General features: G+C 38.6%; 1 protein-coding gene across 1 annotated transcript in view; it reads left to right on the forward strand.

Annotated features, from left to right (window-relative positions):
• The window catches only part of LOC126485140 (kinesin-like protein KIF14), a 251,822-nt gene that overhangs the window by 198,519 nt on the left and 27,059 nt on the right, over positions 1-26,244 (forward strand). Inside the window, exon 16 of the mRNA XM_050108803.1 lies at positions 10,824-11,046. The gene's annotated coding sequence lies outside the window, so the exon portion shown is untranslated. The remainder of the gene's footprint in view (positions 1-10,823; positions 11,047-26,244) is intronic.

Raw genomic sequence — 26,244 nt, forward strand, 5'->3', positions numbered from 1 at the left:
ATAATACTTGCACTGGAATATTGTATTTGCATTCTGGCCTAGGACTATAATTGGTTTTTCTGTTTCACCTACTTCCTCTTTGACATGCATTGTACTTAGCAGTGACACCATCTTACCCCTATTTGAACAATAGGAGACTATTGTAGCTGATTCCTGGAATCCGGAGAGACTTGAAGCTGCAGTTCTTCCCCTCCCTACAACAAAGTCTGCTAATAGTTCACAACAATTTTTCGTTATTATACCAAACAGAATCATTTGTTTCCCTTCTGATTCCTTTGTCATCTTGAAACTTGTGAAGAAATTATTGTTGTGATATTTCTACCCTCCTGGATGAATTTTCTGTCATATCAAACAATGCTCTTTTTCCCTGATTTATTTCTCTAGGCTAGTCTTTGTCTTTTCCTGTGTACACCTGTTGCTTTGTAACAAAATATAATTAGTGCTGTTACATGCAGCCTAGATTAGGATACTATACTTTCTGCGGTTTGAGGGGATATACTGGCAAAAGAGGACACCTCTCTCCAAAAGTCACCAGTTGTTAATCAGTTGTAATATTCTCATGTGGTCTGTATGCACCATGTAATGTGCTCACCAGCTGTTCAGACATATCCCTCATTGAAGCCATGATTTTGTCGCCACTGCAATAAATCATCAAGCTGAATACAGAAAAACATTTCTGCAAAATGATAACTAATGGAAATACTATAACTTCAATACACACAGTCATGATTGCAATTAAGTTGTTTATTTTTGGTTTTAGCTGAATGGTTTCAATCTTCTAAGAGATTATCTTCAGTTCATACAGTCTGTGAAGAGGAATAAAACATAATGCTTCATTTTCAATCAAAACTGACTATAAAGAAGTGCAGCTGATATACCATTGAGACAATAGGAACGCTTGGCGTGGAGCAGATTCATCTGTACAGGCATGGAGAACACTGCTAAATATGACTGCTGCTGATAGTTAACGGGATTTGTACGTGAATAACTGTCAAAGAATCATTTTTTAATTTTTGTCTTAAAAAAATCACTGTAGTTTTTTGAACTAGAAAAAGTTTACTTCCAGGAAAATGGACCACAGAAAGTACCAAATTATAAGAATTTAAAAGTGGCTGCATGCACCACGACATCCCCATGGCACACAGTCAGCTCTGTTAAAAATAAAGTTTTGCTTTCATTTGTTTCGTTTTTATGACATTTTAGTCCCTCAGCTTATCTTTTGTTTATACAGAGAGTTTAGTATTGTTTGCTGCTGTTTTGGAACAAATATTTTGTTTACAGGGAAGTAATTGTGTGTGTGAGTTTCGTATTGTGTGCGTGAGTTTCTTATTCCACTTGAAAGCAATGGGATAAATTCAGAAGTTTGCTGCTAAGCAACGTAAATTTTATAGGAGCTGGTTCACCAAACAGATTAACTCTGATAATACTGAAATACAATGTGATACAACACTTGAATTAGCTTCAACCACTCCAAGTGCTTCAAAGCTAAAAATGAAATATTTGGGCAATGGGCATGACAGTATTAATGATGATAATATAGAAATGTCAACTATTCACTCGGGTTGGGTTATTGTTGAGCACTTTGCTCTATGTGCTAATAAATAAAGCTTTGCAATGTAAGGAATGTGGCATTAGTATTGTGAAGGTAGTTGAGGAGGTACGTGCTATATGAGGTTGTGCACCAAAATTACGAATAGTTTGTAATTTTTATGATGTAAGCGAATGTGGTTATACTGGTGGTATAACTAAACATAGAGTGCACAACACAAATAAGCTGTGTAGCAAAGGGTATAGAAGTGCACAAGTTTTCTGTGCTCTTATGGTCTTACCTCCTCCTGAAAGGTCTGACAGCTACAATAAAATTCTTCTACAGACTTTAGAAGTAGCCAATGATAGTATGAAAAATGCTGTTCAGGAAAGTGTGGACATGAATGACAGCAGTACATGTATGTCTGCAGCCCTGGATGCGTCCTGGCAGTGAAGAGGCCATCATTACCGAAATGGTGTTGTGACAGCTACATCCTTGGACACTGGTAAAGTGATGTGGAATGTCTTACCAAGTACTGTCATGGCTGTACTAGTGGAACTGAAAATCATAAATGTTTGATTAAGTTTAGTGGTTATAGTGGAGGGTTGGAATCTGAAGGTGTTGTGAAGATCTTTCACAGATCAGTGGAGAAATATGGTGTGATGTACACATCTTGCCTAGGAGATGGAGACTCAAAGGGGTGCCAAAAAGTGTGTGAATCCAAACCTTATGCTAACACAAAAATTGGAAAAATGGAAAGTGTTGGACATGTCCAGAAAAGGTTAGGTACAGGATTGAGGAATTTGAGGGAAAGAAATTAGCTGATGGTAAGTGCATTAGTGGACGTGGTCGACTTACAGATGAAGAAATAGACAGGTTGCAGTATTATTGTGGGCAAGCCATAAGACAAAATAAAAATGACTTTGAGGGAATGAAAACGGCAATATGGGCTACCTTCTTTCATAAATCCTCCACAGATGACAACCCATGTCATGCACTCTGCCCACTTGGCAGTGATTCATGGTGTGGCTACCAGAGGGCTGTTACTGAAGGTGAGATCTACAACCATAAACCTATATAGGGGGATCTTAGTGACACAAGATTATTACAGAAATGTGTGCATGGTAGGACTCAAAATCCAGATGAAAATGTCAACAATTGTGTATGGGAATGGATACCTAAAACTGTACTAGTATGACTAAAATACTGTGAAAATAGGTATATATAAAGACAAAGATGATGTAACTTACCAAACGAAAGCATTGGTATGTTGATAGAGACACTAACAAACACTACCACATACACAAAATTCAAGCTTTCGCAACCCACGGGTGCTTCATCAGGAAAGAGGGAAAGACGAAAGGATGTAGGTTTTAAGGGAGAGGGTAAGGAGTCATTCCAATCCCAGGAGCGGAAAGACTTACCTTGGGGGGGGGGGGGGGGGGAAGGGAAGGAAGGACAGGTATACACTCGCGCGCACACACGTCCATCCGCACACACACACACACACACACACACACACACACACACACACACACACACACACAGACATATCAGTATGGTATGTTAGATACTGTTCTATGTTTCAATGATAGTGCAGTTTCAAGGCTTAATGTTATGGAACTGATAGGAGTGCCTGGTGGACTAAATATGCATACAGCTCTAATAGCCATTGACCGAAGGAGACTCTTCAAAGCAGAAAAATCATTGTTGGAAGCCACCAAAGAAGCAAGAATAAAAAGAAGAGGAAGAAGAAGAAGTAGAAGTGTGAAAAAGAGAAGGGAGGGATACAAGATGAAGATGGACTTGGGATGCATTAAGGCCATGTAAGTTTGATAGAAAAAGCAACTTTAACTTGAATTTTCTGGAAGGTAAATTATTTCATGTTCTGGAACACTTTAGCTAAAAACTATTAAAGATAGAAATCTGAAATTTTGTATGCTGTCTTAAAACATGCTTAACTAAAAAGTAGATTACTCTTGCGACTTAACTTTGAAAATAAAACGCTTAAAGAAAAGAAAAGAAAGAAAAAAAAGAAAAACCCCGAATTCATTTCTAAAATTTTTGATAACCGTACTTGAAATTTTTTTGTACCACAATTTATGACACCATCTTTTCAATAGCCTGCTTTAAAGATAATACTGTAAAGAACTTAAAGGGGGAAAATAAACCATCTACTTAGTATTTTGAGTAATGTGTACCTGTGATGTAGATAAATAATTAGCATGGTTATTTCACTTGCAACAAAAAAAATGTAATTAAAAAAAGTGAGAGAGCTAAAGCTGTGGTTCATACATAAAAATGTTCCCAAAAGATATCTTAGAATATAGTAAGCATTATATGGGCTTACAAATCCTAATTTTTTCAAGGTTTCCCTTGGTATTCACAGACCAGTCACCTTAAATAGCAGAAGCCCAGCCCACTGTCTATGACATAACGTCATCGGTAGCCAATAACTGAGAGACTTGATTACATTGTGGGAAGAACATACACTGGAAATATAATTATTAGGAGTTTGGTCTTGAAAAAAACAAGAAAAGATATTTTGATGTTATACTGAAGAACATGCATTATAAAAAGCGACAAAATAGAAAAATTGCCATTACCCAATGATAGGGTACATTTAAACATGTGCTGCCCTCTACAGGGCCTTATAATAAACCTAAACATAAAACAAATACGGTCAGTAAGATGTCGGCCTGGCAACCAAGGAGACGAGCTGTGTTCTACCACTAGTCAAAGCTGTTAGGAATTTCCATTGGCAAGGAGGACACCAGCTAGTAACTATGGAATTGTGGAATCGGTAATTAACATCATCTGCCAACATATGTACATAACGATCTGCAGCTAGTGTAATGTGCTTGGGCAATGTGTTATTTTACATAAATATCGTTACATTTGCTCAGATGTAATTGTGTTTTGCTAAAATGGGCAAGCCACTGCATGCAAGGAGAGTGCAGACCTAAAGCATCTGCATCTACATCTACATCCGTACTCTGCAAGCCAGCTCATGGTGTGTGATGGAGGGTACCTTGAGTACCTCTATCAGTTCACCCTTCTATTCCAGTCTCGTATTGTTCGTGGAAAGGAGGATTGTCGGTTTGCCTCTGTGTGGGCTCTAATCTCTCTGATTTTATCCTCATGGTCTCTTCACGAGATATACATAGGAGGGAGCAAATACTGCTTGACTCCTCGGTGAAGGTATGTTCTCGAAACTTTGACAAAAGCCCGTACCGAGCTACTGAGCGTCTCTCCTGCAGAGTCTTCCACTGGAGTTTATCTATCATCTCCGTAATGCTTTCACAATTACTAAATGATCCTGTAATGAAGCGCGCTGCTCTCCATTGGATCTTCTCTCTCTTCTATCAACCCTATCTGGTACGGATCCCACACTGCTGAGCAGTATTCAAGCAGTGGGCGAACAAGCGTACTGTAACCTACTTCCTTTGTTTTCGGATTGCATTTCCTTAGGATTCTTCCAATGAATCTCCGTCTGGCATCTGCTTCACCGACGATCAACTTTATATGATCATTCCATTTTAAATCACTCCTAATGCGTACTCCCAGATTATTTATGGAATTGACTACTACCAGTTGCTGACCTGCTATATTGTAGCTAAATGATAAGGGATATTTCTTTCTATGTATTCACAGCACATTACACTTGTCTACATTGAGATTCAATTGCCATTCCCTGCACCAAGCGTCAATTCGCTGCAGATCCTCCTTCATTTCAGTACAATTTTCCATTGTTACAACCTCTAGATATACCACAGCATCAACCGCAAAAAGCCTCAGTGAAATTCCAATGCCATCCACAAGGTCATTTATGTATATTGTGAATAGCAACGGTCCTACGACACTCCCCTGTGGCACACCTGAAATCACTCTTATTTCGGAAGACTTCTCTCCATTGAGAATGACATGCTGCGTTCTGTTATCCATATAATGTATCACACAATCGGTCTGATAGTCCATATGCCCTTACTTTGTTCATTAAACGACTGTGGGGAACTGTATCAAATGCCTTGCGGAAGTCAAGAAACACGGGATCTACCTGGGAACCCATGTCTATGGCCCTCTGAATCTCTTGGACGAATAGCGCGAGCTGGGTTTCACTCGATCGTCTTTTTTGAAACCCATGCTGATTCCTACAGAGTAGGAGAGTTATGACACACAGCCAGTTTGTACCAGTGTATATATATCAAGAATTCACTAGATTCAGGATCGAAAAAAGTTTGTCACAGAGAGCAATAAAATTAATAACAATGATACGGTGGTACAGTAAGAGCTGTTCTATATGCCCATTTGGTAAATATTTGCATATGAACGGCATTATAGCATTACATTTGCATGGACATAATATTTGCCACTTAAATGGCAATAGCATGTTTTTTTTCCCCAAATATAATAATATAATCTTACAGAAGTGTAAAATAAATGCATACATCAAGAATCTGAATGACTTTAGAACGTCAATAAGTCTTTACTGCAAAGATTGGTAAAATTAATAGCTGTGGTGTGGTGGTATAGTGAAAGCAGTTCTGCGTAATTGTCTGCTTTGGCAATACCACTAACACTTATCTGAGCTCTCAAGTTATTTAGATTCTTGATGCATTTGTTTTACATATGTGTAAAAGTTACATGTATATTTTACTGCCTATAGTGTAAGACTGTATTATTATGTTTGTAAACAGTGTCGTAGCCATTTAAATGATAAATGTTATGTCCATACAAATGTAATGCTATAATAAACTGTAAATTATACATTCATGTGTAAATATTTACCAAATGGCCATATATGACAGATATTACTGTACCCCCTTATCACTGTTATTAACTTCATTGCTATTTGTGACTAAAACTTATTTTGATACAGAATCAAGTACATTCTTCATATATACATGTATCTTCCTCTGGTACAAAGTGGCTGTGTGTCTTGCAATTCATGTTTTGGGTCTGTATTTTTCCGCCATTTAAACAAAGAACACTTACATCTGAGCAAACATAATTACATAACAAGCAGCTAATTTACATAAAATATGCATTACATAAGTGTATTACACTAGCTGCAGATGATTACGTGCATCTGCTGGCAGATGACACTACTGATCGATTCCACATTTTTTTCCATGGATACTGGCTGGCATCCTTCTTGCTAATGGGAATTCATAACAGCTTTGACTAATGGTAGAAAATATATCGTCCCCTTGGTTACCGAGCTGACCTGCCAACCTCTATGCTACGTTTAGATTAACCAGAAAGCCCTGCAGAGGGCAGCCCACATTTAAATGTGTCCTGTTATTGGGCAATTACAGTTTCTCTATTTTGCCACTATTTTATGGTGCATGTTCTTCATTATAATATCAAAATATCTTTTCTTGTTTTCTCAAGGACCAAACTCCTAATAATTATACTTCTAATATATGTTATTCGCACAATGTAATAAAGTCTCATGGCCATTGGCACACAATGGTGTTATGCCAGACACAATGCCTGCACAGATGGACCTGCTCGGGGCCAAGAGTTCCTACAGTCTTCAAGGATATATTGGCTGCACTTCTTTACTGCATTATTTTATTTTAGAGTTTGATTCGATTGGAACTGAAGCATTACGTTTTATTTCTATTCATAGAGTGTATGATGTGAAGATATCATAAAAGATCGAAACCGGTCATCTAAAAATAAAAATAAATAACTTAAATGCAATCACAGCTGTATATATTGAAATAAGTTATAATATTTTAAAGATCGCTGTTTTTCCTGGAACAATGTTCCAAAAAATACTGAAAATATGTTGGCCTGCTGCCGACCACAGTGGCCGAGCGGTTCTAGGCGCTTCAGTCCGGAACCGTGCGACTGCTACAGTCACAGGTTTGAATCCTGCTTCAGGCATGGATGTGTGTGATGTCCTTAGGTTTAAGTAGTTCTAAGTTCTAGGGGACTGATGACCTCAGATGTTAAGTCCCATAGTGCTCAGAGCCATTTGTTGACCTGCTCTGTGTTCCATACCATCGCTATGTGACCTATATATACTCCTGCAGATATAAGCAGGCCAAGAAAGCACTTAAATTGAGTCAGATTGCTGCACATGGAGACAGTGGTCATTGTGTGTGTGTGTGTGTGTGTGTGTGTGTGTGTGTGACAGAGAGAGAGAGAGAGAGAGAGAGAGAGAGAGAGAGAGAGAGAGAGATTGTACATGTTCCATTATTTCAGTCCCAGCATAAATTACCTTCAGAGTAGTTGGTGCCATTACTAAGAGAAGACAGAGAATATTTTACTGTGATACTGTAGAAGTAGCAGACATTGAAAGAAAATAATTTCACCTGTTTCCAGTGTTCAACCCAAGTGACAGTTTATTAAAGTTGTGAAAGTTAAAGGGAATTTTGATTGATTGGCACTGGGGAGGATTATCAGCTGGCAGGTTGAAGTGCTGCACTTCATGAACAGCTAGAGATAGGTGATCATGGAAATTATTCAACTATGTTCTGTGCAAAGTGCTTGGGGAGGCTGCCAGATTTAACACTTTGGCAACTAAATTGGAGCGCATTTTGTGTCATGACGCAGCGCACAAAAGACCGCACCCGAGTATATTTTGAGCTGCAATATTTCACGATTAGCAAGCCACCTATCACTCGAAAACTAGACTAGTTTGGTATGAGAACAGTGTATAGACATCGCATGACATGCCTCTTGACAGATGCTGCCCTCTGTTATCAGTTTACAGAATTACTATGATAGCAGTAGCAAACAGAAGAGCTGCTGTCATTATTGACTGAGCCAATGTGGGCTTTCATTTTCAAGAGATTCATGGCATGGCTCCCCCCCCCCCCCCCCCTTTTTCTGTTTTTTAAGTGAATAAGAAACTTTCGATTCTAGATAGAGTTGAATCACTCTGTACTCCACGAAAAAACTTGGGTGGGAACAGTCTGGCGGAAATAGTGAACAACACTTCCAGAAAGAGACATAACTGGCTCTAGAAATCGTTTCTAGTGCAACTATCGACAATAGGTCTGTAGGAGGACATGATCTTCTAAAAGTCCTCCAACACAGGTTTGCAAAATTTGTTTGCACAAAATAAAACAGTCTTCTGGAAAGCAAGGAGGAAAGAAAGAACCTGGTATTTCCCTGATTTCAACATAATTCCCTGTGGGTAAGAATGTTTCACAGTTTTCCATACAAAAGTCGATTGCATGTGAAATTGCACCGGAATTCATCTTATGCTTTGTTGTCATTATCATAAAATTTGTACTCAATCATGGAACTAAATAAAGATGAAAATTAAGCTCAAAGCTTGGCTTTTTTCGGTTTAGTATTGCCCTTTCATATTTCACAAATATGCTCCTGTAACATTTCAAATAATGGTATAAATGGCTGGTTTTCTGAGAGGCTGACATCAAAGTTTAAGAGAGTTTTATGCATTGAATTTAGTGTGCATGGCCAGTCAAGTATTTCAGGCACAGTTGGATACTGGACCAGTGCCATGATTTTGTTGTTGTTATTAAAACTTTGCTGCTGCCAATCACAATTTTCATTAGTTTATTTATCATGCACATGAAGTGATTCAGGAAATAATAACTATTGTCAAATGTGTTTTTTGTTTACCTCTTGTACTAAATCCAATAAATTAAATTTGAGGTTTTGTGTGTGTGAAGAGTTGCAGTTTTCCGGAAACTACATAGTAGAATAATGCCAAAGTTTAAATTTTCTCCGTATCTGTATACTACAAATACTAATCATATGAAATTAATTTTAGGTATGAAATTTTGAATGTCATTTTGTTTCTAAGTCTCGTGGCTAATCCTCACTTACTCATTTTACGTGTGTTTTCAAAATCAACAATACAAACACAGATATATGACATAACCCCACAAAAACATAAACAACCCAAGCATACTGTGCTCAGAACCATCAGGCACAATATTAAAGAAACACATATTAGGTATCAGTAATAAAACTTACGTCCCTATTTGTCTTAGTCATGGTTGACTAATTTATAAACAGCTCCAGGGTATACCTAACCCCACAGTTTACCTATTCTGCGTAGTTTTCGTCCTGAATTTAAACATGTGGACATTTCATCCTCAGAAACACTATGTATAAAATTAGATGAACCAGAATATTTACTTGATACATTATGTTTGTGGGTACTGGATGGACAGTTTAGCCTTGGAATAAATAAAAACAGAGAATATTACAGTTTTTAACTAAGCGAAGTGGATCTGTAAATATCTTGCAGAAAGCTTGATTTGCTTTCTCAATCACAAAAAAACTTCATAACATGTATGACCAATGATGTCCTATTCAGATAATCTGCCCATATGCTCGGCTGTAGTCTGGAAACCTAAAATGCTTTGGCAGTAGCTGCATGTTTAGCTTCCTGGAAACTCAGATGATGCCCTCTGACAGGTCATGAACTATAGAAGATGAATATCTGGATAAACTAGTTGAAGAAATAATTTCAAAGATGTTTGGATTTTTTTGTGAGGAAAAATAATTTTTTTCTAATAAACTATAATCATTCACTCACAGGTGTGATATGGCTAATATAAACAATGTAAATGTCTTTTTTCCAGATATTTGAGTTAATTGTGGGAAAAATATTAATATCTTAAACTGTAATTTCAAAACTGACTCCAATGGCACAGTTTAAGACAGCCGATATGTAATCTGAAGTGGGAAGATTGAAGTCTACAACTATTCATACTGATGATCTTTGGTTTACTTAAACCATCTTAAACACACACGAAAATGGCTCCTGCAACAAAGCCAGAACTGATTTCATTCACTCCTCAGTCAGTCCATAGGGACAGTATGAAACGGTCTTGTCATATCTGTGGAACTGTAAGAAGGAACAGAAAAGTTGTTAAATTATGTACAGTGTTTACTGTTAAGAACACTGATGTTCTGTTTTTGTGTTTTAAGATCAATATAAATTGCCTGATTCCTTATTCATTCTGTAGATTTAACCAGTAAATAATCGTATAGGGATATGGGTTGTGTTCAAATTTTTTTCATAGTTGACACCATTCTGCTTGATCAATACTTTAGAATTAATGCTGAAATAAGAAGTTTAGAATATAACTGTGAAAATAGTGTTAGTGTTTATGAATTTTACTGAAAGAAATGCCTGTGTGATCTATAGTCATTTTAACAATTACATCCATATATTTTATGTAAATTCACATTAGTCACATATTATATATCAGTGATTTTCATGTGCAAGTGATGTTTATGCTTCTGTGCTTCAAGGACGTAGTGGATGAAGCTAATTATATACCATCATTTTTTAAAGGGTGAAAACATAGCCCTATTAAAGAGAGGCAATGGATCATGGGAAAAAAGTGATGAATTTCCTCCAGAGGATCAATCATCCCATCTACTATCTCTAAGCATGAGTGAAATAAAACGGCAGTTGGATGATACCCTTACAGGAACTGACAGTAATGATTCTGCTTCTACTCTATTTAATCAGACCTCACTGAGCATCAATAACACACTCTTGGAAGAATCAGAAGGTAAGGCTTTTACAAGCACTGTGTAACTATACTTTACATATAGTATGTGGCAATTTTATGATGATAAGACACATTGCATGGCTTTATAATTGAGCTAGAGTCATTTGACTAAAACTCAGAATGTTGTGAATTGCATAAATTTACATACAGGATTTGTTAGAGGTTATGATACTGAATAAATTCACAAATGATTCTTGATTTACACACTCACTTTGTTCAGTCATTATTCACGTGCTATTTATATACTGATGCTTATTAACAATTACATGAGTCTACTAATCTTCAGTGTTCTTCTATATCATCATGTTCCTAAAGCTTCTATATTCTCTTCTCGTATAAATTGCTTATCATTCACATTTCACGTGAATAGAAGGCTACACTCAATACAAATACCTTCATAAAAGAATCCTGCCACTTAAATGGATATTTGATGTTGACAAATCCCACTTTTAGAACAGGTTTCCTTGCTATAGCCAGTCTGATTTATATCCTCTCTGGTTTAGCCATCATTGGTTATTTTGCTGTCCAAATGATATGGTTCATCTACTACTTTTAATGTCTCATTTCCTAATCTAATCCCTGCAGTATCGCTTAATTTAATTCACTTACATTCCTTTACCCTTGTTTTTCTTTTGTTAATATTCATCTCGTTACCTCTTTTCAAGACTCTATGCATTCCATTCAACTGCTCTTCCACATCCTTTGCTGTTTCTAACAGAATTACAATGTCACCACCAAACCGGAATGTTTTTATTTCTTCTCTCTGAACTTTATCTCCTTTTTAAATCTCTTCATTTCCTTCACTGATTGCTCAATGTACAGATTCGATAACTGGAGGGATAGGCTACAACCCTGCCTCACTCACTTCTCAATTCCTGCTTCCCATTCACAACCTTCGACTCATGTAACTGGTGTCTGGTTTTTGTACAAGTTGTATGTAATCTTTCTCTTCCTGTATTTTATCCCTGCTACTTTCAGGGATTCAAAAAGTGTATTCCAGTCACCAGTGTCAAAAACTTTCACTAAGTCTACAGACAATATAAACATAAGTTTGCCATCCTTTAATATATCTTCTAAGATAAGCTGTAGTGTTAGATTTGCCTTGTATGTTCCTACATTTCTCTGGACCCCAAACTGATCTTCCCAAAGTTAGCATCTTACAGTTGTAGTTTATTAAACTGGTAATTCGTAAAATTCACACCTGTGAAGACCACATTCTTACAATGGGAATTATTATACTTTTCCTGAAGTCTAAGAGTATTTCACCTTTCTGTACATTGTAGGTGGAATAGTTTTGTTAACTTTCCTTATTTTCTCTTCAGGGATACTGTCCCTATATATACACAGGGTTGCCACAAGTTCTGGAAATCGGGGAATATCAGGGAATTTCAAATGTGACAGGAAAATAGGAAAATTTGAAAACACTGGAAAAATCTCTCTTTTGTCTCAGTAGATGAAATGGTTTGTTTACTGAGTTGTCATGATTGTCGCTCACTGGGCACAGCTGAGTACGTGTGGCATTTCTTTATTCCCTCATTCTTGCTGCTTCTCCCCTTCCTAACACTCCCCTCAGCTTGCAATCAGTGCTGCCACCACTTCTTGCCAGTAGCCTAGCAGCTGCTGACGAGAGGCAGGGAGACGTGAGGACTGGTTTGTTTGGATCTGATTCTCAGAGATTATTGATGCAGTGGCCGGAGATGGCAGTCATGTTTTGCATGAGTTGCGACTGTGTGAATGTGTGTATGCTCTTGTTTTCTGACAAAGGACATGGCCGAAAATTTAGTTGTGAGAGTGTGTGTCTGTCTTTTCTATGTGCTTGTCTGTGGCTCAGTGATCATCTTTATGGCGAGTCTCTACCTATCCTAATCAGTATTGTTTCTCCGGGTATTTGTGCAAGTTATCTTTTGCATGGATTGATCAACACAGTCTCATTTCATCAACATGGTGTCTGTGACACATGAATAGCTGACCACGAGTGGACTTGCACGATGGGCCAAAACCGTAGGTAATTTCTGTGGATATCTCTAATGAATCAGACCTACCAATCTCAATCCCATTTTTGCTCACATGGGGGAGAAATATAGAAGTTCTTACCCCCCTTTTTTTTTCCCAATTTACGTCTTTACTTACGCTTGAGATCTGAAAATTTGCCAGGGAAAAATGCTAAAACTTGTCTGGAAATCAGGGAATTTCACTTGGGGAAACTTGGGGCCACCCTGATACATCATCCTTAAATCTATTTCCTAACCCATTAATGCAGTAGTAGGTTCTCTATTCTTGGTACACCTACCCTATGTTTTACCATATCACATATACACTGATTCAAAAGAAAATGCGACATCAAGTAGTAGTTTCGCGACATCAAGGAGTAGTTTCGCGACATCAAGGAGTAGTTTCGCGACATCAAGGAGTAGTTTCGCGACATCAAGGAGTAGTTTCCCGACATCAAGGAGTAGTTTCCCGACATCAAGGAGTAGTTTCCCGACATCAAGGAGTAGTTTCATGACATAAATGAAAGCTGGTAGGTGTTTTCTACATCTGAAAGATAATGTCAATTCAAATTTCATGCCAGTCACATAAGAGAGGCGATACTAGCATGGCTACGAAGACTCAAATCAGATTTACTCTAAATACACGTTTTAATGGTTGTGAGTGTTAACTTGGGATTGGACACGGTGAGTTCATGTTAGTCAAGAATGCAACAAAGATGCCATTATCAGCACCTCGCTGAGTTTGAATGAGGTCGTGTAATAAGTCTACAAGAAGCTGGATGTTCCTTCTGCAATATTGCACAAAGACTTGGCAGGAATGTAGCCACTGTACGTGACTGCTGGCAGCTGCAAAAGAACTGGATTCTGTATGGCCTCATAGAACTTCCAAGAGAGAAAACCATAATGTTTGGCTTACAGCTATGGTGCATCATACTGCATCTGCAGCAGCAGTAACTGGTGATTCGACCGGTTGTGCTTCTATTCATGAACTGCATTCCAGGCGGCGTTTACCAACAGGATAATGCTCACCACCACACCACTTTTGTAATCCAACATGTTCTACAGACTGTCTACATGTTGTCTTGGCCTGCTCAATCACCAGATCTGTCTCCAGTTGAGCACATGTAGGACAGCATTGGACAACTACATCATCATCCACAAGCTGCATTTAACTGTCCATGTATTTGACAGACCAAGTGCAATAGGCATGGAACTCCAACCCACAAACTGACAACCGGCACCTGTACAACACAATGTATGAGCATTTACACGCTTGCATTAAACACTTTTGCAGTTAAACCGGTTATTAATGTCCCAGCATTCCACATTTGCAATGGCTTATCTCTTACTTGCATCAATCTGTGATCTTGCAATGTTACTCGCTTAAATTTGCTATCTATAGTCTGATTAAAATTAGTTGATTTTGATACTTCACACATTGGAGCTTGTTTTCTCCAATCAGAGCGCTCGTCATGCCTGAACTGTTTGCCATTGCCAGACTGCGAACAGTTGGTCAGTTCACTTCTAATTCTTTATCCAGCATTCTTTCTTGATGTTCTTGGATCCAAATTCATGGCTCTGACGATTTTGTTTCATATTTCATCATACATGATAACCACATCACAAATCTCACACACACACACACACACACACACACACACACACACACACACACACACGCACACACACAATGATGCTAATGAAATACACCTTTCATACCCAGTGCTGGCTAAACACAATGGGATACTTCCACACAAGACACAATTCTGTGTCACTTATGCGATTATCATAGTCACAGAGATCTGCGTAAATTAGATAAGCTTCTCATAACATTGCATGAAACAGAGGTTCTGAAGGCTGCAATTCATCATTGTGACCAGGTGATCACAGCCAAAAATAAAAAATAAACTTATCTCAACATTGTCGTTTAGCGCAACAGTTAATGTATGAACCTGTCATGGTGAAGGTTGTAGGTTTGAAGCTTGTCAAATGTGAAATGTTTTTGTTTCTGAGTCTAATCAAAAGAGTTTCATTATCGTCTTTATTAAATAAGTTGGTTTAAATTTAATTTTTTATTTCTAATTATTTGCGACTTCATTCTCAGCATTGTATTGACTGGTTCATTTGCACTTATTTTTCTACCTGTAATTTTTTTTTCATCTGGAATTTGCCTGTGTCATCTATAATCAGCAACCAGGTGCTCATCGGTTGGCAATGCAGCATCTCGTGTAACCAGTTAAGATAGTTTCAGGTAACCAGTGATAGCAAGAAATTACAGTTTGCCTTTAGCACTGAAACTGAACTTTTTCTGTCTTGAGTTTGCTCGTAGAGGTTAGCTTTAATGGCCTCGAACAAAGTGATCATGATCTTAGTTCTGCCACAGATTGTTGACCACTACTTTCTCGGATACATTACGCATCACAAGATTGTGGTTACCATGAGTTTAAATTCAGGTGTACAAAACATGTCTCTTGCCACACTTCAGTCGTTGGTCACTTAAAATTAGCTGTTGACAGAGCATCTCCCATTTCTGACCTGCATTGGGACAGTCATTTCCAACATTCCTGTGCATTATGCATTAACAACATCTGTGAAGTGACTTGCCATGCTTGTGTGTAACCTATAAAAGAGCTGCAGCTGGCGGCTGATGTGACAGACGTCAACTATCAAGTAATTTTAAATGGACTATAGACAACAGTATTCCTGCAATTTCATTACTCTACATTAATTATTTTGTGGTGTTGCAGCTTCTTCTGGCAGTGTATTTGGGTACACCAATCTGTTTAAAACTAACACAACTCAAAACTTCAGGCCCCTGCCCCCCCAGGTGCCCCTCCTGCCATCTGTTGCTCTCTCTATGTCTTTATGTTACTTCACTCCTATACCATTGTAGCTAGCAAACTTTGTCATGTTATCATCTCATTGATTTGCTAATTATTAAATAATGTTATTGTGTCATAAATATTATTTTAACAGTCATGTTAGCATGTCACAAATATTATTTTAGCAATTGTCTGAGTATGTCACAAATGTTATGTTAGTGCATCATAACTGTTATTTTAATGGTGAGCTATTTGACTATTTCTTCCTCATTTCAGCATATCATTAACATGTATTAACAATCCAAAGCTATGCAGTATAAAATTCCAAAAGTATCTTGTTACCATTTACTCAATTTCTTTTGTCAATTAAGGTTTTGAGATACAATTTGTACTTGCAAGAACCATTTCTTATGGTGAATTTGTAGTCCCAACCAATTCCAATAATGGATTTGAAAGTTAAGTGGGAAAGGGAAGGGTCTCGCATTGAGAATATGTGGAATGTGGATATGAACAGATTGATAATATGTGGATATGGACAGAGGGAAAAATAAATTCAGAATAAAAAGAAAGGGAAGTATGAAAGGAAAAGGATGATCAAGAATGCTAAGATTGAAGAACAAAAGATTATAGCCCCAAAGCCAGATATCTCTCCATGATGGACTTCGCTGGTGGGCCAGAGGATAGAGGTTTTCATCAATCCTATAGAATGGATACCATCAGCTTCATTGCCACAGGCCCAGAAAAATGATCTCAGCACCCTGCTATTATCAACCAGTGTGGATTACACATCCTCCTCAGTAAACACCTACTGACTTCTAATCCCTCCCCAAAAAATTAAATAGCATATATTAGCAGAAATTCAAATCAGAGTCTTATCCAGTAATGCCTTCATATATTTAGTTAACCCAAAATAGAATTACCAAATGATGACTCAGTTGCATCTAGACACCAGTATCCCATTGCAGACTAATAATATCAGGAACAGGTTTGCATTGTGATCCAGTGCACTACAATCACTTGAGTAGGTAAGACTTCCATATGGCTGCAAAATGAAGGCCCAAGCTACAGAAGTGTCAAAACCGGCACAGGCCGTAAACCTAAAGAATAACAATCTTAACCCTCCTACTACCAGAATTTTTTTTTTTTTTTTACAGTGAGTACCGCTGGGGTCAATATTACCCCAAGTAATTAACACGGGATATATTGGCTGTATTTTATTTATTTTAATGAACTTACATAAAAGCATACATTACTGATTGAAACCATGTAAACTATGTATATAAGCACTTACAGATCTTGTCTTTATTCTTGATCTTATAGATCCTTAAATTTAAAACATAGCAACTCTTTACATTTAAAACAAAGAATCTCTGAATGTTGTTTACAGACAAAAGAAAAGCATCTTCTGCATGTTTCTGAATGTTTTCTATGCACTGAACATTCGCATAGAGAGCACCGTCCACATTTTTCCCCCGATGCGCTTTAGCTGAAGGAGGACGAGGAAGAGAAGCTTTGCTGTGCTGACTTCTGTTTTTCTGCACTAGACTTGTTCCCAGTTGCAAAACAAATTATCTTCTTTTGTAGTCTGTCTTTTTATTCCAATCAGGATTTGAGTCCAGCCAAATTATGAAAGCATTTAGGGCACTAATATCCTAAGTATTATAAAAAATAGCCATGGGCCATCTTCTTGTCATACGTTTTGTGGTGTGGGTCTTGACTAACTTGTCCATTGTGTCTACACCTGACATAGCTGCATTATAGTCTTGGATTATAAAAGGTTTTGCTGCTTCACCATCACCCGTTTCCTCTCTGAAATGCATAGTACTCAGCAGTGCCATTATCTTACCATTTTTTGGGGCAATAGGAGGTTATTGTAGCTGATTCCTGGAATCCAAAGAGACTTGAAGCTGCAGTTCTTCCCCTTGCTTTGATAAATTTTGCAGATAGTTCACAATGACTTTTTCTAAAGTGTTCATAACAGTCATCATTTGTTACCATTCCAGTTCCTTTGCCAACTCCAAACTCGTAAAGAAATTATCTGTTGTGATATTTCTACCCCTCCCAGACGGGATCGATGACCATAACAGTCTGGTCCCTTTAACCCCCACAAACCAACCAACCAACCCCTCCCAGACAAACGTTCTGTCAGTTCTAACGCCATTCTTTTTCCCTGATTTATTTCTCTAGGCTGGCCTTCGCCCTTTCCTGTGTAAACCTGCAGGTGTGTGACATAGTAATTAGTGCTGTCACATGCAGCCCATGTCTTTATAACATACTTTCCAGGCTTTGATGGGATGTACTGGCAAAATGGACACCTACCCCTAAAAGTTACCATTAGTTCATTAACAGTAATATTCTCGTTTGGTTCGTATGGAGCATGTAATGTGCTTACCCACTGTTCAAATAAATCCTTTATAGGAGCCAATTTATCAGAGCTACAATTCTGTCGCTGGTGCTGAGCATCGTCAAACTGTATACAGTGTGATGTTTCTGTAAAGCAGTTGCTAGCTGTAGAACTATTAGGGACTGATGACCCAGTAGTTTGGTCCCTTTATACCCCAAACCAACCAACCATAGAACCATTGAAAATAGGTCGGCCATGCTCTTTGTTCTATAAATTCACTATGCCCTCATTGTGACCTTTGTACAATCTCGCAAGAATAAGCAGGCCAAGAAAGCATTCAAATTCTGTATCAAGATCTGTCCATTTGTTACTGAAAGTAATGTTACCTTCTATGTTGGTCCATTCCAAAATAATCTGGAAAATGCTGGCTTTCATAAATAATTCAAATGCTGACTGCACAGTATTTACGTTCCTTACACTATGCTTCATGGCACCTGGAGCCACTTCAGTATATTTCGTGCTGGCTGTCTCCCATGTAATCTAACAGGATTTTTCCCCGTATTTCATTTCCATTTCTCGACCTGAAAAAAATGGGATTACTATTTTACATGTGTGCTTACATATTATTATTATTATTATTATTATTATTATTAGTAGTAGTAGTAGTAGTAGTAGAAGTAGTTTCTGCAAACATATGATAGATTATATATACTTACTTGGAAACATTCTGATTTGAGATGTCAGCAACTTCAAGAAGTAGAGTTTCCAAATCTGCAAGATCTTCATCAGAATCTTCAGTTGATTTACACTTCCACGAATAATAGCATCAATTACTTCATAGTCATCAGGCAGTATGTTTCCTCATTCCACTTCTCCATTCAAAATTGCTTGTATTTCAGCACTACTCAAACGTTGAGGCAAGAAAAGGCAACAATGGGTATAAATAATAAGTGGGAAATGTTAGTTTCATTGTTGCAGGTGTTTCGTATAACATCTGTTACACGTAACGTTCATCATTCTGTTTCCGTAGTGTTACATTCAAGAAACAAAACAAAAATTTAGATTGGGGTCATGCTGACTCCATTCGTACTCAGTGCATAGCCCATGAATAAATTTTAAGATGTTGTAAATGTAAAACTGAAAAATATGTCATTGCATACAAGCAACTTACTGAGACAGTCATAAATTTTGAAAATAATCGTTTGGAAAACAAGGGAGATACAGATTTCAAATGTGCTTATGGGGTCATATTGACCCCAGTGGTACTAGGAGGTTTAATCAATTACTATGGGGGGCAGGCACTGACTACTGCAGAGAGATCACCCTGAAGTAGTGGGAAAGCTGCCAAGAGAGCTGGGACTGAGGCAGACATGCCACCCAAAAGTACTGGGAAAGCTGCCAAGAGGGTTGATATTAAATTAATGCAGAATCATTATGCTAAGGGTAGCCATACTAACACATCTCGTGCCTTTAATGATACTAATAGAACATGTAACAGGGAAAATTCAGTTCGACATCTTAGCTGTTATGGGCAGAATGAAGACGCGAGGAAGAGTAATGATAATAAGCAATCTACTTGAACCATTATGGAGAGAAGGAAACTAGTAGGAGAAATAATAATTATATTGGAGAAAAATCACAAACAACCATCAAAGAAATAAAAGAAACTTAAAAAGCTTGGTTGTTGCTTATGTTAGAATGCATAGGGATTTGAAAAACACTGCCTATCAATTCTGTCCATCTAATCAGTGATGCATATAGATAAGTAAGTAAGAGTCCTACTGTCCCTATGTAATAACCAGTGGAATCACTTTAAAGGGAAAAAGCTTAGAGAGTTTCTCATAACTAACGAATAGGCATTCATATAAACACAGAATTATTATTCTTGCCAAACAAAGTAAAGAATAAGTGTGTGTATCGATTTAGATACATACTGATAGTGAAAGAAACTATTGAAAGGTGTGTGGAATAGTAAGAGGTTTAATCAAATGAAATTTTCTCTCTACAGCGGAGTGTGCGCTGATATGAAACTTCCTGGCAGATTAAAACTGTGTGCCGGACCGAGACTCGAACTCGGGACCTTTGCCTTTCGGGGACAGGTGCTCTACCAACTGAGCTACCCAAGCACGACTCACGCCCCGTCCTGACAGGTAGGAGATGAGGTACTGGCAGAAGGGAAGCTGTGAGGATGGGGCGTGAGTTGTGCTTGGGTAGCTCAGTCGGTAGAGCACTTGCCCGCGAATGAAAATGAAATACGGAAAAAAGTCAATGATGCACTTGGGATCTTGTAGGAGTCAACTACAAATTCACAAAGAATGCCAACTCTGAGATCTTTCTTTCTCCTCCTCCTCCTCCTCCTCCTCCTCCTCCTCCTCCTTCTTTTTAAAGATGTTAGTCTTTTTATCATACCAATATTGTATAGTCCTATATTCCCTCCAGTAAATGCATCTGCTTGCAATACCATCTTTGGGTTTGAAATGTCTGCCACTCTATAAGGACCATCATACCTACAAAAAAAATTTATCTATCTCCTTCTTTATGTTAGAATTAAGATGATAAGCCGTAACCAATACCATATCATCCACTTCAAAATCAGAACTGCACCTGTAATATTATTCTGTTTTACTCTGTGGGATACTTTTTGACTTTGTTTGTTTTTACAGTTGTGGATATTATCTGTCTGTTGAATTACAACATCCAGCAATTTGAACATTTTTAATTAAGGTACCTCCATAAATTTCCTGTTTTTCACTTCTACTGGTGAAAGGGTGGTAGTTAAACTAGGTAACTCACTCAAAATGACTTGTATTAAATGTATTCACAATTGTGAATATGGACAACCATCAGTAGTAGCAATGAAAATCTGTGCGTGGCTGGGACTCGAACCCAGATTTCCCAGTTATCGTGAGCAGTCACCTTACCATCAGGCTGTCCATGCAAGAACCATGGCCAGACCCAAACCTCCATATGTCATCAACCGTTTTTCTACAATCTGTACTCAAACATCCATTATGTATATTCTCATGCAAGTGAGACACCTCACTTGAATGTTGATTGCACAGTGACGGTGCATACACACAGTATTGCAGTGCCTGTGTTATTCCAAATTACAATGCAATGTTTGTTTGGATATTCATGCAAGTCGTGATGCCGAATTGACCACTAAAATTCTGTGGAGAAGCCTAGCACAAAACCCGTCTTTTCTCTTCCTCCCCTAAAAACCAACCAGTTCAAATCAAAGATCACTCTTCTTCTCCCTCCCTCCCTCCCTCCCTCCCTCCCTCTCCCTCTCCCCCCCCCTCTCTCTCTCTCTCCCCCACTCTCCCTCCTCTCTTCCTCTTTCTCTTCTTCTTCTTCTTCTTCTTAACACCACACACACACACACACACACACACACACACACACGGTCAAGAAAACATGCAGCACGGCAAAGAATCTAGATATAACTAGCAGGCGATTACAGCAAACTTGCTGTTAAATAGTGTGTCCCATCATTGTTGTTTTGCGTACTAGGCTAGGGATTGTTTTGCAAATGTACTTGTACATTACAGTACGACTACATGTATAGTATGTGTGGCAAAGACATGCTTTATAACATGTGGCAGTTCCACCTGTATTTATTTTCTTCATTTGTTGATTGTTTGTTGTCCTCGATGTCGTCGTACTGTGTTGCTACGCTGGCTGAAAAATGGGTTGTGGATTCTGACAGAGACTATTGTAAATCATGTAGCCAACAGGTGCACAGTTGTGTTTCATAGTACTTTAATTTCACTGTTCACAACCCCCAATTATTACACAGTTATATGGCCAGTGCACTATTACGTAACCTTCGATAAGCCTCATTAATAGTTAGCAGGCGACACTTCACATACTGCTACAATAGTTTCTTGTTGAACATCTATGAGCAAGTTAGCAGGCGACACTCCACATACTGCTACAATAGTTTCTTGTTGAACATCTATGAGCAGTAAAACCTAACCATATAGTTCATAGTTCTTGAAGAATAATCAGGAACGTATGGAGCAGACACTGCCACTGTTCTTACACACAGCCTAATTGTTTAACACTTATTACACTGCTAAGTTGAAGCATTGTTGTTGATAAAACCAGCACAGGTTACTCATCTCAAACTCAGCCTTGGACTGACTGACTGACTGACTCATGACCAAAAATCGGGCCTTTATATGTCATCACAATAATAGACACTGAAACTACACATTGTTCGACGTTAAATTTACAGAAATGACAATTAAAACTTAACTGATTACATTAACTGAATACATTGAAAAATTGGTTCTTTTTAGCAGTTTCTTCTACTAAGAGGGTTATGCCAAATTATTTGTTTAAATCGTGAAATTAACAAATATAGTTACGTAAACAATACTTTGACAGAACTGTTAATTACACTACTGGGCATTATAATTGTTACACCACGAAGATGACATGCTAGACGCGAAATTTAACCGACAGGAAGAAGATGCTGTGATATGCAAATGATTAGCTTTTCACGGCATTCACATAAGGTTGGCGCCGGTGGCGACACCTACAACATGCTGACATGAGGAAAGTTTCCAACCGATTTCTCATACACAAACAGCAGTTGACCGGCGTTACCTGGTGAAACGTTGTTGTGATGCCTCGTGTAAGGAGGAGAAATGCGTACCATCACATTCCGACTTTGGTAAAGGTCGGATTGTAGCCTATCGCGATTGCGGTTTATCGTATCGCGACATTGCTGCTCAATGTAGATGTAGATGCATTGGTCAAGATCCAATGGCTGTTAGCAGAATATGGAATCGGTGGGTTCAGGAGAGTAATACGGAACGCCATGCTGGATCCCAACGGCCTCGTATCACTAGCAGTCGAGGTGACAGGCATCTTATCCGCATGGTGTAATGGATCGTGCAGCCGCGTCTCGATCCCTGAGTCAACAGATGGGGACGTTTGCAAGACAACAACCATCTGGACGAACAGTTCGACGACGTTTGCAGTAGCATGGACTATCAGCTCGGAGACCATGGCTGCGGTTACCCTTGATGCCGCATCACAGACAGAAAGAAGCACCTGCAGTGGTGTACTCAACAATGAACCCGGGAGCATGAATGGCAAAACGTCATTTTTTCGGATGAATCCAGGTTCTGTTTACAGCATCATGATGGTTACATCCATGTTTGGCGACACCACGGTGAACGCACATTGGAAGCGTGCGTTCGTCATTGCCATACTGGTCTATCACCCAGTGTGATGGTATGGAGTGCCATTGGTTACACGTCTCGGTTACCTCTTGTTCGCATTGACGGCACTTTGAACCATGGACGGTACATTTCAGATGTGTTACAACCCGTGGCTCTACCCTTCATTCGATCCCTGTGAAACCCTACATTTCAGCAGGATATTGCACGACTGCATGTTGCAGGTTCTGTATGGGCCTTTCTGGGTACAGAAAATGTTAGACTGCTGCCCTGGCCAGCACATTCTCCAGATCTTTCACCAATTGAAAACATCGGGTCAATGATGGCCAAGCAACTGGCTCGTCACAATACGCCAGTCACTACTTGTGATGAACTGTGGTATCGTGTTGAAGCTGCATGGGCAGCTGTACCTGTACACGCCAACCAAGCTCTGTTTGACTCAATGCCCAGGCATATTACGGCCAGAGGTCGTTGTTCTGGGTACTGATTTCTCAGGATCTATGCACCCAAATTGCGTGAAAATGGTGAAAATGTAATCACATGTCAGTTCTAATATAATATATTTGTCCAATGAATACCCATTTATGATCTGCATTTCTTCTTAGTGTAGCAGTTTTAATGGCCAGTAGTGTACTTCGGAATTCATGAAGGGCTTGTTTTGCTAACATGTTCTTGAACAGAGCTAAATAGATACTTAAAGACTGCTAGCATTTCATTTTCCAATTAATTAAAATTATTACAGAATTTATATTTGTTTACAGGTCCACAATAGAATTTAAATGCCGGTACAATTACTGATTTCACCCTATAAAAATGATACTAACTGGGAATAGTCAAAATAAATTAGGAAATCTATTACATACATAAAACTAAGCACAAAACTAGATCTGGTGTTATTCACTTTAAAACTGAGGGGCAATCTTTCTCTTTTATGGAAATGCAAATTATATTAACAATGTTAATGGTAATTACTTAAAAGTAACAAAATTAATTTAAGGAGGCAGATGGCAAAACAATATGGGAATTAAAATTACCCCAGTTGCTTCGTCATAAACTCTTCATAAGGATTTGATTGGAGCTGGTATTTAGAAATGGTAACAACATGTACCCCTTTCCAACCTAGAAATTTTTCTTAAAACTGCACACCATTATCAGTAAGTAATGTTCTAGGTTTTTCCAACATCTGTAAAGTAAGCTTTTAAACAACCAGTTACTGTGGCAGTGTTTGTTAACTTAAAGGGATATACCATTACATATTTAGACCACCACTCTAGAGCTGCAAAAATACACACATCAAAAAAAGTTTTGCATCACCTCGGTTCCGAGAATTCTGGAACCTCTACAGAAAATTGGGATAAAGATCAACATAAACATCATTTTCGCCCTTTTTATTGCTCATGAAAATCACACATTGCATGTTGTACCACCATACAGCGAGACCTTCAGAGATGGTGGTCTAGTTTGCTAGTCCCACTCCCCAGTGGTGATTCAGCGTAGATCCCTCAGAATGGTTGATGGGTCACATCCATAAACAGCCCTTTTCAATCAATCCCAGGCATTTTCGATAGGATTCATGTCTGGAGAACATGCTGGCCACTCTAGTCGAGCGATGTCATTACCTGAAGGAAGTTATTCTCAAGATGTGCACGATTGGGGCGCGAATTGTCATCCATGAAGACAAATCCCTCACCAATATGCTGCCGATATGGTTGCACTATCGGTTGGAGGATGGCATTCATGTATTGTACAGCCGTTATGGCGCCTTCCATGACCACCAGAGTGGCCCCACATAATGCCACCCCCAAAACAGCAGGGAGCTTTGTCTTGCTGCACTCGCTGGACAGTGTGTCTAAGGTGTTCAACGCGACCGGGTTGCCTCCAAACATATCTCCGATGATTGTCTGGTTGAAGGCATGTGCGGCCCTCGTCGGTGAAGACAATGTGATGCCAATCCTGAGCGGTCCATACGGCATGTTGTTGGGCCCATCTGTACCGTGCTGCATGGTGTCGTGGTTGAAAAGATGGACCTCACCATGGACATGAGCAGTGAAGTTGCAAATCATGCAGCCTATTGCGCACATTTTGAGATAACATTCCCTGTTTCCAAGATGTATATGGAATGAAACTATTCATCCAGTCTCAATCAGTCTTTTATTTTCTGGGACAACAACCTTGCCATGTTATTACAATAACTTATTCATATAAAATTAGCCCTAAATATTGCACTTCTTCCTTCGGCCCTATATTCATTAGTCAAACCTTAATGGTAAAAGAGAGAGTCTGTCAGGAACTACATTTTATGATCTTTTAATGTAATTAATTTCTAATTTAAATTATTGTAAAAATAATGTTGTTTTTGTGGTTTTCAGTCCTGAGACTGGTTTGATGCAGCTCTCCACGCTACTCTATCCTGTGCAAGCTTCTTCATCTCCCAGTACCTACTGCAGCCTACATCCTTCTGAATCTGCTTAGTGTATTCATCTCTTGGTCTCCCTCTACGATTTTTACCCTCCACGCTGCCCTCCAATGCTAAATTTGTGATCCCTTGATGCCTCAGAACATGTCCTACCAACCGATCCCTTCTTCTGGTCAAGTGGTGCCACAAACTCCTCTTCTCCCCAATTCTGTTCAATACCTCCTCATTAGTTATGTGTCTACCCATCTAATCTTCAGCATTCTTCTGTAGCACCACATTTTGAAAGCTTCTATTCTCTTCTTGTCTAAACTATTTATCGTCCATGTTTCACTTCCATACATGGCTACACTCCATACAAATACTTTCAGAAACGACTTCCTGACACTTAAAACTATACTCGATGTTAACAAATTTCTCTTCTTCAGAAACGCTT

The sequence above is a fragment of the Schistocerca serialis genome, chromosome 6 (genome assembly GCF_023864345.2).
Source record: "Schistocerca serialis cubense isolate TAMUIC-IGC-003099 chromosome 6, iqSchSeri2.2, whole genome shotgun sequence".
NCBI classification, from domain to species: Eukaryota; Metazoa; Arthropoda; class Insecta; order Orthoptera; family Acrididae; genus Schistocerca; species Schistocerca serialis.